Raw genomic sequence first — 10,020 nt, 5'->3', positions numbered from 1 at the left:
CGTCATTTTCTCTCTACCCACCCTTGCCTCCTTTTCCGCGCAGCTCTCGATTCCCCCCTCTCTTTCGCACCCTCCATGTCATATTCCGCTCCAGGAGTTCCATCATAGCTCCTCACTGTCGCTGGGAGGATGTTTTCTCCTCCGCTCGCCCCTTCCACCGTCATTTTCTCTCTACCCACCCTTGCCTCCTTTTCCGCGCAGCTCTCGATTCCCCCCTCTCTTTCGCACCCTCCATGTCATATTCCGCTCCAGGAGTTCCATCATAGCTCCTCACTGTCGCTGGGAGGAAGTTTTCTCCTCCGCTCGCCCCTTCCACCGTCATTTTCTCTCTACCCACCCTTGCCTCCTTTTCCGCGCAGCTCTCGATTCCCCCCTCTCTTTCGCACCCTCCATGTCATATTCCGCTCCAGGAGTTCCATCATAGCTCCTCACTGTCGCTGGGAGGAAGTTTTCTCCTCCGCTCGCCCCTTCCACCGTCATTTTCTCTCTACCCACCCTTGCCTCCTTTTCCGCGCAGCTCTCGATTCCCCCCTCTCTTTCGCACCCTCCATGTCATATTCCGCTCCAGGAGCTCCATCATAGCTCCTTGCTGTCGCTGGGAGGATGTTTTCTCCTCCGCTCGCCCCTTCCACCGTCATTTTCTCTCTACCCACCCTTGCCTCCTTTTCGCGCAGCTCTCGATTCCCCCCTCTCTTTCGCACCCTCCATGTCATATTCCGCTCCAGGTGCTCCATCATAGCTCCTCGCTGTCGCTGGGAGGATGTTTTCTCCTCCGCTCGCCCCTTCCACCGTCATTTTCTCTCTACCCACCCTTGCCTCCTTTTCCGCGCAGCTCTCGATTCCCCCCTCTCTTTCGCACCCTCAATGTCATATTCCGCTCCAGGAGTTCCATCATAGCTCCTCACTGTCGCTGGGAGGATGTTTTCTCCTCCGCTCGCCCCTTCCACCGTCATTTTCTCTCTACCCACCCTTGCCTCCTTTTCCGCGCAGCTCTCGATTCCCCCCTCTCTTTCGCACCCTCCATGTCATATTCCGCTCCAGGAGTTCCATCATAGCTCCTCACTGTCGCTGGGAGGAAGTTTTCTCCTCCGCTCGCCCCTTCCACCGTCATTTTCTCTCTACCCACCCTTGCCTCCTTTTCCGCGCAGCTCTCGATTCCCCCCTCTCTTTCGCACCCTCCATGTCATATTCCGCTCCAGGAGCTCCATCATAGCTCCTTTCTGTCGCTGGGAGGATGTTTTCTCCTCCGCTCGCCCCTTCCACCGTCATTTTCTCTCTACCCACCCTTGCCTCCTTTTCCGCGCAGCTCTCGATTCCCCCCTCTCTTTCGCACCCTCCATGTCATATTCCGCTCCAGGAGTTCCATCATAGCTCCTCACTGTCGCTGGGAGGATGTTTTCTCCTCCGCTCGCCCCTTCCACCGTCATTTTCTCTCTACCCACCCTTGCCTCCTTTTCCGCGCAGCTCTCGATTCCCCCCTCTCTTTCGCACCCTCCATGTCATATTCCGCTCCAGGAGTTCCATCATAGCTCCTCACTGTCGCTGGGAGGAAGTTTTCTCCTCCGCTCGCCCCTTCCACCGTCATTTTCTCTCTACCCACCCTTGCCTCCTTTTCCGCGCAGATCACGATTCCCCCCTCTCTTTCGCACCCTCCATGTCATATTCCGCTCCAGGAGCTCCATCATAGCTCCTTGCTGTCGCTGGGAGGATGTTTTCTCCTCCGCTCGCCCCTTCCACCGTCATTTTCTCTCTACCCACCCTTGCCTCCTTTTCCGCGCAGCTCTCGATTCCCCCCTCTCTTTCGCACCCTCCATGTCATATTCCGCTCCAGGAGTTCCATCATAGCTCCTCACTGTCGCTGGGAGGATGTTTTCTCCTCCGCTCGCCCCTTCCACCGTCATTTTCTCTCTACCCACCCTTGCCTCCTTTTCCGCGCAGCTCTCGATTCCCCCCTCTCTTTCGCACCCTCCATGTCATATTCCGCTCCAGGAGTTCCATCATAGCTCCTCACTGTCGCTGGGAGGATGTTTTCTCCTCCGCTCGCCCCTTCCACCGTCATTTTCTCTCTACCCACCCTTGCCTCCTTTTCCGCGCAGCTCTCGATTCCCCCCTCTCTTTCGCACCCTCCATGTCATATTCCGCTCCAGGAGTTCCATCATAGCTCCTCACTGTCGCTGGGAGGATGTTTTCTCCTCCGCTCGCCCCTTCCACCGTCATTTTCTCTCTACCCACCCTTGCCTCCTTTTCCGCGCAGCTCTCGATTCCCCCCTCTCTTTCGCACCCTCCATGTCATATTCCGCTCCAGGAGCTCCATCATAGCTAATCGCTGTCGCTGGGAGGATGTTTTCTCCTCCGCTCGCCCCTTCCACCGTCATTTTCTCTCTACCCACCCTTGCCTCCTTTTCCGCGCAGCTCTCGATTCCCCCCTCTCTTTCGCACCCTCCATGTCATATTCCGCTCCAGGAGTTCCATCATAGCTCCTCACTGTCGCTGGGAGGATGTTTTCTCCTCCGCTCGCCCCTTCCACCGTCATTTTCTCTCTACCCACCCTTGCCTCCTTTTCCGCGCAGCTCTCGATTCCCCCCTCTCTTTCGCACCCTCCATGTCATATTCCGCTCCAGGAGTTCCATCATAGCTCCTCACTGTCGCTGGGAGGATGTTTTCTCCTCCGCTCGCCCCTTCCACCGTCATTTTCTCTCTACCCACCCTTGCCTCCTTTTCCGCGCAGCTCTCGATTCCCCCCTCTCTTTCGCACCCTCCATGTCATATTCCGCTCCAGGAGTTCCATCATAGCTCCTCACTGTCGCTGGGAGGATGTTTTCTCCTCCGCTCGCCCCTTCCACCGTCATTTTCTCTCTACCCACCCTTGCCTCCTTTTCCGCGCAGCTCTCGATTCCCCCCTCTCTTTCGCACCCTCCATGTCATATTCCGCTCCAGGAGCTCCATCATAGCTAATCGCTGTCGCTGGGAGGATGTTTTCTCCTCCGCTCGCCCCTTCCACCGTCATTTTCTCTCTACCCACCCTTGCCTCCTTTTCCGCGCAGCTCTCGATTCCCCCCTCTCTTTCGCACCCTCCATGTCATATTCCGCTCCAGGAGCTCCATCATAGCTCCTTGCTGTCGCTGGGAGGATGTTTTCTCCTCCGCTCGCCCCTTCCACCGTCATTTTCTCTCTACCCAACCTTGCCTCCTTTTCCGCGCAGCTCTCGATTCCCCCCTCTCTTTCGCACCCTCCATGTCATATTCCGCTCCAGGAGTTCCATCATAGCTCCTCACTGTCGCTGGGAGGATGTTTTCTCCTCCGCTCGCCCCTTCCACCGTCATTTTCTCTCTACCCACCCTTGCCTCCTTTTCCGCGCAGCTCTCGATTCCCCCCTCTCTTTCGCACCCTCCATGTCATATTCCGCTCCAGGAGTTCCATCATAGCTCCTCACTGTCGCTGGGAGGATGTTTTCTCCTCCGCTCGCCCCTTCCACCGTCATTTTCTCTCTACCCACCCTTGCCTCCTTTTCCGCGCAGCTCTCGATTCCCCCCTCTCTTTCGCACCCTCCATGTCATATTCCGCTCCAGGAGTTCCATCATAGCTCCTCACTGTCGCTGGGAGGATGTTTTCTCCTCCGCTCGCCCCTTCCACCGTCATTTTCTCTCTACCCACCCTTGCCTCCTTTTCCGCGCAGCTCTCGATTCCCCCCTCTCTTTCGCACCCTCCATGTCATATTCCGCTCCAGGAGCTCCATCATAGCTCCTTGCTGTCGCTGGGAGGATGTTTTCTCCTCCGCTCGCCCCTTCCACCGTCATTTTCTCTCTACCCACCCTTGCCTCCTTTTCCGCGCAGCTCTCGATTCCCCCCTCTCTTTCGCACCCTCCATGTCATATTCCGCTCCAGGAGTTCCATCATAGCTCCTCACTGTCGCTGGGAGGATGTTTTCTCCTCCGCTCGCCCCTTCCACCGTCATTTTCTCTCTACCCACCCTTGCCTCCTTCTCCGCGCAGCTCTCGATTCCCCCCTCTCTTTCGCACCCTCCATGTCATATTCCGCTCCAGGAGCTCCATCATAGCTCCTCGCTGTCGCTGGGGGGATGTTTTCTCCTCCGCTCGCCCCTTCGACCGTCATTTTCTCTCTACCCACCCTTGCCTCCTTTTCTGCGCAGCTCTCGATTCCCCCCTCTCTTTCGCACCCTCCATGTCATATTCCGCTCCAGGAGTTCCATCATAGCTCCTCACTGTCGCTGGGAGGATGTTTTCTCCTCCGCTCGCCTCTTCCACCGTCATTTTCTCTCTACCCACCCTTGCCTCCTTTTCCGCGCAGCTCTCGATTCCCCCCTCTCTTTCGCACCCTCCATGTCATATTCCGCTCCAGGAGCTCCATCATAGCTCCTCGCTGTCGCTGGGGGGATGTTTTCTCCTCCGCTCGCCCCTTCGACCGTCATTTTCACTCTACCCACCCTTGCCTCCTTTTCTGCGCAGCTCTCGATTCCCCCCTCTCTTTCGCACCCTCCATGTCATATTCCGCTCCAGGAGTTCCATCATAGCTCCTCACTGTCGCTGGGAGGATGTTTTCTCCTCCGCTCGCCTCTTCCACCGTCATTTTCTCTCTACCCACCCTTGCCTCCTTTTCCGCGCAGCTCTCGATTCCCCCCTCTCTTTCGCACCCTCCATGTCATATTCCGCTCCAGGAGTTCCATCATAGCTCCTCACTGTCGCTGGGAGGAAGTTTTCTCCTCCGCTCGCCCCTTCCACCGTCATTTTCTCTCTACCCACCCTTGCCTCCTTTTCCGCGCAGCTCTCGATTCCCCCCTCTCTTTCGCACCCTCCATGTCATATTCCGCTCCAGGAGTTCCATCATAGCTCCTCACTGTCGCTGGGAGGATGTTTTCTCCTCCGCTCGCCCCTTCCACCGTCATTTTCTCTCTACCCACCCTTGCCTCCTTTTCCGCGCAGCTCTCGATTCCCCCCTCTCTTTCGCACCCTCCATGTCATATTCCGCTCCAGGAGTTCCATCATAGCTCCTCACTGTCGCTGGGAGGAAGTTTTCTCCTCCGCTCGCCCCTTCCACCGTCATTTTCTCTCTACCCACCCTTGCCTCCTTTTCCGCGCAGCTCTCGATTCCCCCCTCTCTTTCGCACCCTCCATGTCATATTCCGCTCCAGGAGCTCCATCATAGCTCCTTGCTGTCGCTGGGAGGATGTTTTCTCCTCCGCTCGCCCCTTCCACCGTCATTTTCTCTCTACCCACCCTTGCCTCCTTTTCCGCGCAGCTCTCGATTCCCCCCTCTCTTTCGCACCCTCCATGTCATATTCCGCTCCAGGAGTTCCATCATAGCTCCTCACTGTCGCTGGGAGGATGTTTTCTCCTCCGCTCGCCCCTTCCACCGTCATTTTCTCTCTACCCACCCTTGCCTCCTTCTCCGCGCAGCTCTCGATTCCCCCCTCTCTTTCGCACCCTCCATGTCATATTCCGCTCCAGGAGCTCCATCATAGCTAATCGCTGTCGCTGGGAGGATGTTTTCTCCTCCGCTCGCCCCTTCCACCGTCATTTTCTCTCTACCCACCCTTGCCTCCTTTTCCGCGCAGCTCTCGATTCCCCCCTCTCTTTCGCACCCTCCATGTCATATTCCGCTCCAGGAGTTCCATCATAGCTCCTCACTGTCGCTGGGAGGATGTTTTCTCCTCCGCTCGCCCCTTCCACCGTCATTTTCTCTCTACCCACCCTTGCCTCCTTTTCCGCGCAGCTCTCGATTCCCCCCTCTCTTTCGCACCCTCCATGTCATATTCCGCTCCAGGAGCTCCATCATAGCTCCTTGCTGTCGCTGGGAGGATGTTTTCTCCTCCGCTCGCCCCTTCCACCGTCATTTTCTCTCTACCCACCCTTGCCTCCTTTTCCGCGCAGCTCTCGATTCCCCCCTCTCTTTCGCACCCTCCATGTCATATTCCGCTCCAGGAGTTCCATCATAGCTCCTCACTGTCGCTGGGAGGATGTTTTCTCCTCCGCTCGCCCCTTCCACCGTCATTTTCTCTCTACCCACCCTTGCCTCCTTTTCCGCGCAGCTCTCGATTCCCCCCTCTCTTTCGCACCCTCCATGTCATATTCCGCTCCAGGAGTTCCATCATAGCTCCTCACTGTCGCTGGGAGGATGTTTTCTCCTCCGCTCGCCCCTTCCACCGTCATTTTCTCTCTACCCACCCTTGCCTCCTTCTCCGCGCAGCTCTCGATTCCCCCCTCTCTTTCGCACCCTCCATGTCATATTCCGCTCCAGGAGTTCCATCATAGCTCCTCACTGTCGCTGGGAGGATGTTTTCTCCTCCGCTCGCCCCTTCCACCGTCATTTTCTCTCTACCCACCCTCTCCTCCTTCTCCGCGCAGCTCTCGATTCCCCCCTCTCTTTCGCACCCTCCATGTCATATTCCGCTCCAGGAGCTCCATCATAGCTAATCGCTGTCGCTGGGAGGATGTTTTCTCCTCCGCTCGCCCCTTCCACCGTCATTTTCTCTCTACCCACCCTTGCCTCCTTTTCCGCGCAGCTCTCGATTCCCCCCTCTCTTTCGCACCCTCCATGTCATATTCCGCTCCAGGAGTTCCATCATAGCTCCTCACTGTCGCTGGGAGGATGTTTTCTCCTCCGCTCGCCCCTTCCACCGTCATTTTCTCTCTACCCACCCTTGCCTCCTTTTCCGCGCAGCTCTCGATTCCCCCCTCTCTTTCGCACCCTCCATGTCATATTCCGCTCCAGGAGTTCCATCATAGCTCCTCACTGTCGCTGGGAGGATGTTTTCTCCTCCGCTCGCCCCTTCCACCGTCATTTTCTCTCTACCCACCCTTGCCTCCTTTTCCGCGCAGCTCTCGATTCCCCCCTCTCTTTCGCACCCTCCATGTCATATTCCGCTCCAGGAGCTCCATCATAGCTCCTTGCTGTCGCTGGGAGGATGTTTTCTCCTCCGCTCGCCCCTTCCACCGTCATTTTCTCTCTACCCACCCTTGCCTCCTTTTCCGCGCAGCTCTCGATTCCCCCCTCTCTTTCGCACCCTCCATGTCATATTCCGCTCCAGGAGCTCCATCATAGCTCCTTGCTGTCGCTGGGAGGATGTTTTCTCCTCCGCTCGCCCCTTCCACCGTCATTTTCTCTCTACCCACCCTTGCCTCCTTTTCCGCGCAGCTCTCGATTCCCCCCTCTCTTTCGCACCCTCCATGTCATATTCCGCTCCAGGAGTTCCATCATAGCTCCTCACTGTCGCTGGGAGGATGTTTTCTCCTCCGCTCGCCCCTTCCACCGTCATTTTCTCTCTACCCACCCTTGCCTCCTTTTCCGCGCAGCTCTCGATTCCCCCCTCTCTTTCGCACCCTCCATGTCATATTCCGCTCCAGGAGTTCCATCATAGCTCCTCACTGTCGCTGGGAGGATGTTTTCTCCTCCGCTCGCCCCTTCCACCGTCATTTTCTCTCTACCCACCCTTGCCTCCTTTTCCGCGCAGCTCTCGATTCCCCCCTCTCTTTCGCACCCTCCATGTCATATTCCGCTCCAGGAGCTCCATCATAGCTCCTTGCTGTCGCTGGGAGGATGTTTTCTCCTCCGCTCGCCCCTTCCACCGTCATTTTCTCTCTACCCACCCTTGCCTCCTTTTCCGCGCAGCTCTCGATTCCCCCCTCTCTTTCGCACCCTCCATGTCATATTCCGCTCCAGGAGTTCCATCATAGCTCCTCACTGTCGCTGGGAGGATGTTTTCTCCTCCGCTCGCCCCTTCCACCGTCATTTTCTCTCTACCCACCCTTGCCTCCTTTTCCGCGCAGCTCTCGATTCCCCCCTCTCTTTCGCACCCTCCATGTCATATTCCGCTCCAGGAGTTCCATCATAGCTCCTCACTGTCGCTGGGAGGATGTTTTCTCCTCCGCTCGCCCCTTCCACCGTCATTTTCTCTCTACCCACCCTTGCCTCCTTCTCCGCGCAGCTCTCGATTCCCCCCTCTCTTTCGCACCCTCCATGTCATATTCCGCTCCAGGAGCTCCATCATAGCTAATCGCTGTCGCTGGGAGATTGTTTTCTCCTCCGCTCGCCCCTTCCACCGTCATTTTCTCTCTACCCACCCTTGCCTCCTTTTCCGCGCAGCTCTCGATTCCCCCCTCTCTTTCGCACCCTCCATGTCATATTCCGCTCCAGGAGTTCCATCATAGCTCCTCACTGTCGCTGGGAGGATGTTTTCTCCTCCGCTCGCCCCTTCCACCGTCATTTTCTCTCTACCCACCCTTGCCTCCTTTTCCGCGCAGCTCTCGATTCCCCCCTCTCTTTCGCACCCTCCATGTCATATTCCGCTCCAGGAGTTCCATCATAGCTCCTCACTGTCGCTGGGAGGATGTTTTCTCCTCCGCTCGCCCCTTCCACCGTCATTTTCTCTCTACCCACCCTTGCCTCCTTCTCCGCGCAGCTCTCGATTCCCCCCTCTCTTTCGCACCCTCCATGTCATATTCCGCTCCAGGAGCTCCATCATAGCTAATCGCTGTCGCTGGGAGGATGTTTTCTCCTCCGCTCGCCCCTTCCACCGTCATTTTCTCTCTACCCACCCTTGCCTCCTTTTCCGCGCAGCTCTCGATTCCCCCCTCTCTTTCGCACCCTCCATGTCATATTCCGCTCCAGGAGTTCCATCATAGCTCCTCACTGTCGCTGGGAGGATGTTTTCTCCTCCGCTCGCCCCTTCCACCGTCATTTTCTCTCTACCCACCCTTGCCTCCTTTTCCGCGCAGCTCTCGATTCCCCCCTCTCTTTCGCACCCTCCATGTCATATTCCGCTCCAGGAGTTCCATCATAGCTCCTCACTGTCGCTGGGAGGATGTTTTCTCCTCCGCTCGCCCCTTCCACCGTCATTTTCTCTCTACCCACCCTTGCCTCCTTTTCCGCGCAGCTCTCGATTCCCCCCTCTCTTTCGCACCCTCCATGTCATATTCCGCTCCAGGAGCTCCATCATAGCTCCTTGCTGTCGCTGGGAGGACGGTTTCTCCTCCGCTCGCCCCTTCCACCGTCATTTTCTCTCTACCCACCCTTGCCTCCTTTTCCGCGCAGCTCTCGATTCCCCCCTCTCTTTCGCACCCTCCATGTCATATTCCGCTCCAGGAGTTCCATCATAGCTCCTCACTGTCGCTGGGAGGATGTTTTCTCCTCCGCTCGCCCCTTCCACCGTCATTTTCTCTCTACCCACCCTTGCCTCCTTTTCCGCGCAGCTCTCGATTCCCCCCTCTCTTTCGCACCCTCCATGTCATATTCCGCTCCAGGAGTTCCATCATAGCTCCTCACTGTCGCTGGGAGGAAGTTTTCTCCTCCGCTCGCCCCTTCCACCGTCATTTTCTCTCTACCCACCCTTGCCTCCTTTTCCGCGCAGCTCTCGATTCCCCCCTCTCTTTCGCACCCTCCATGTCATATTCCGCTCCAGGAGCTCCATCATAGCTCCTTGCTGTCGCTGGGAGGATGTTTTCTCCTCCGCTCGCCCCTTCCACCGTCATTTTCTCTCTACCCACCCTTGCCTCCTTTTCCGCGCAGCTCTCGATTCCCCCCTCTCTTTCGCACCCTCCATGTCATATTCCGCTCCAGGAGTTCCATCATAGCTCCTCACTGTCGCTGGGAGGATGTTTTCTCCTCCGCTCGCCCCTTCCACCGTCATTTTCTCTCTACCCACCCTTGCCTCCTTTTCCGCGCAGCTCTCGATTCCCCCCTCTCTTTCACACCCTCCATGTCATATTCCGCTCCAGGAGTTCCATCATAGCTCCTCACTGTCGCTGGGAGGATGTTTTCTCCTCCGCTCGCCCCTTCCACCGTCATTTTCTCTCTACCCACCCTTGCCTCCTTTTCCGCGCAGCTCTCGATTCCCCCCTCTCTTTCGCACCCTCCATGTCATATTCCGCTCCAGGAGTTCCATCATAGCTCCTCACTGTCGCTGGGAGGATGTTTTCTCCTCCGCTCGCCCCTTCCACCGTCATTTTCTCTCTACCCACCCTTGCCTCCTTTTCCGCGCAGCTCTCGATTCCCCCCTCTCTTTCG

This window comes from Pelophylax lessonae (genome assembly GCF_965119305.1).
Source record: "Pelophylax lessonae genome assembly, chromosome: 13".
Taxonomy (NCBI): Eukaryota; Metazoa; Chordata; class Amphibia; order Anura; family Ranidae; genus Pelophylax; species Pelophylax lessonae.
Note: the sequence above shows the minus strand (reverse complement) of the source record.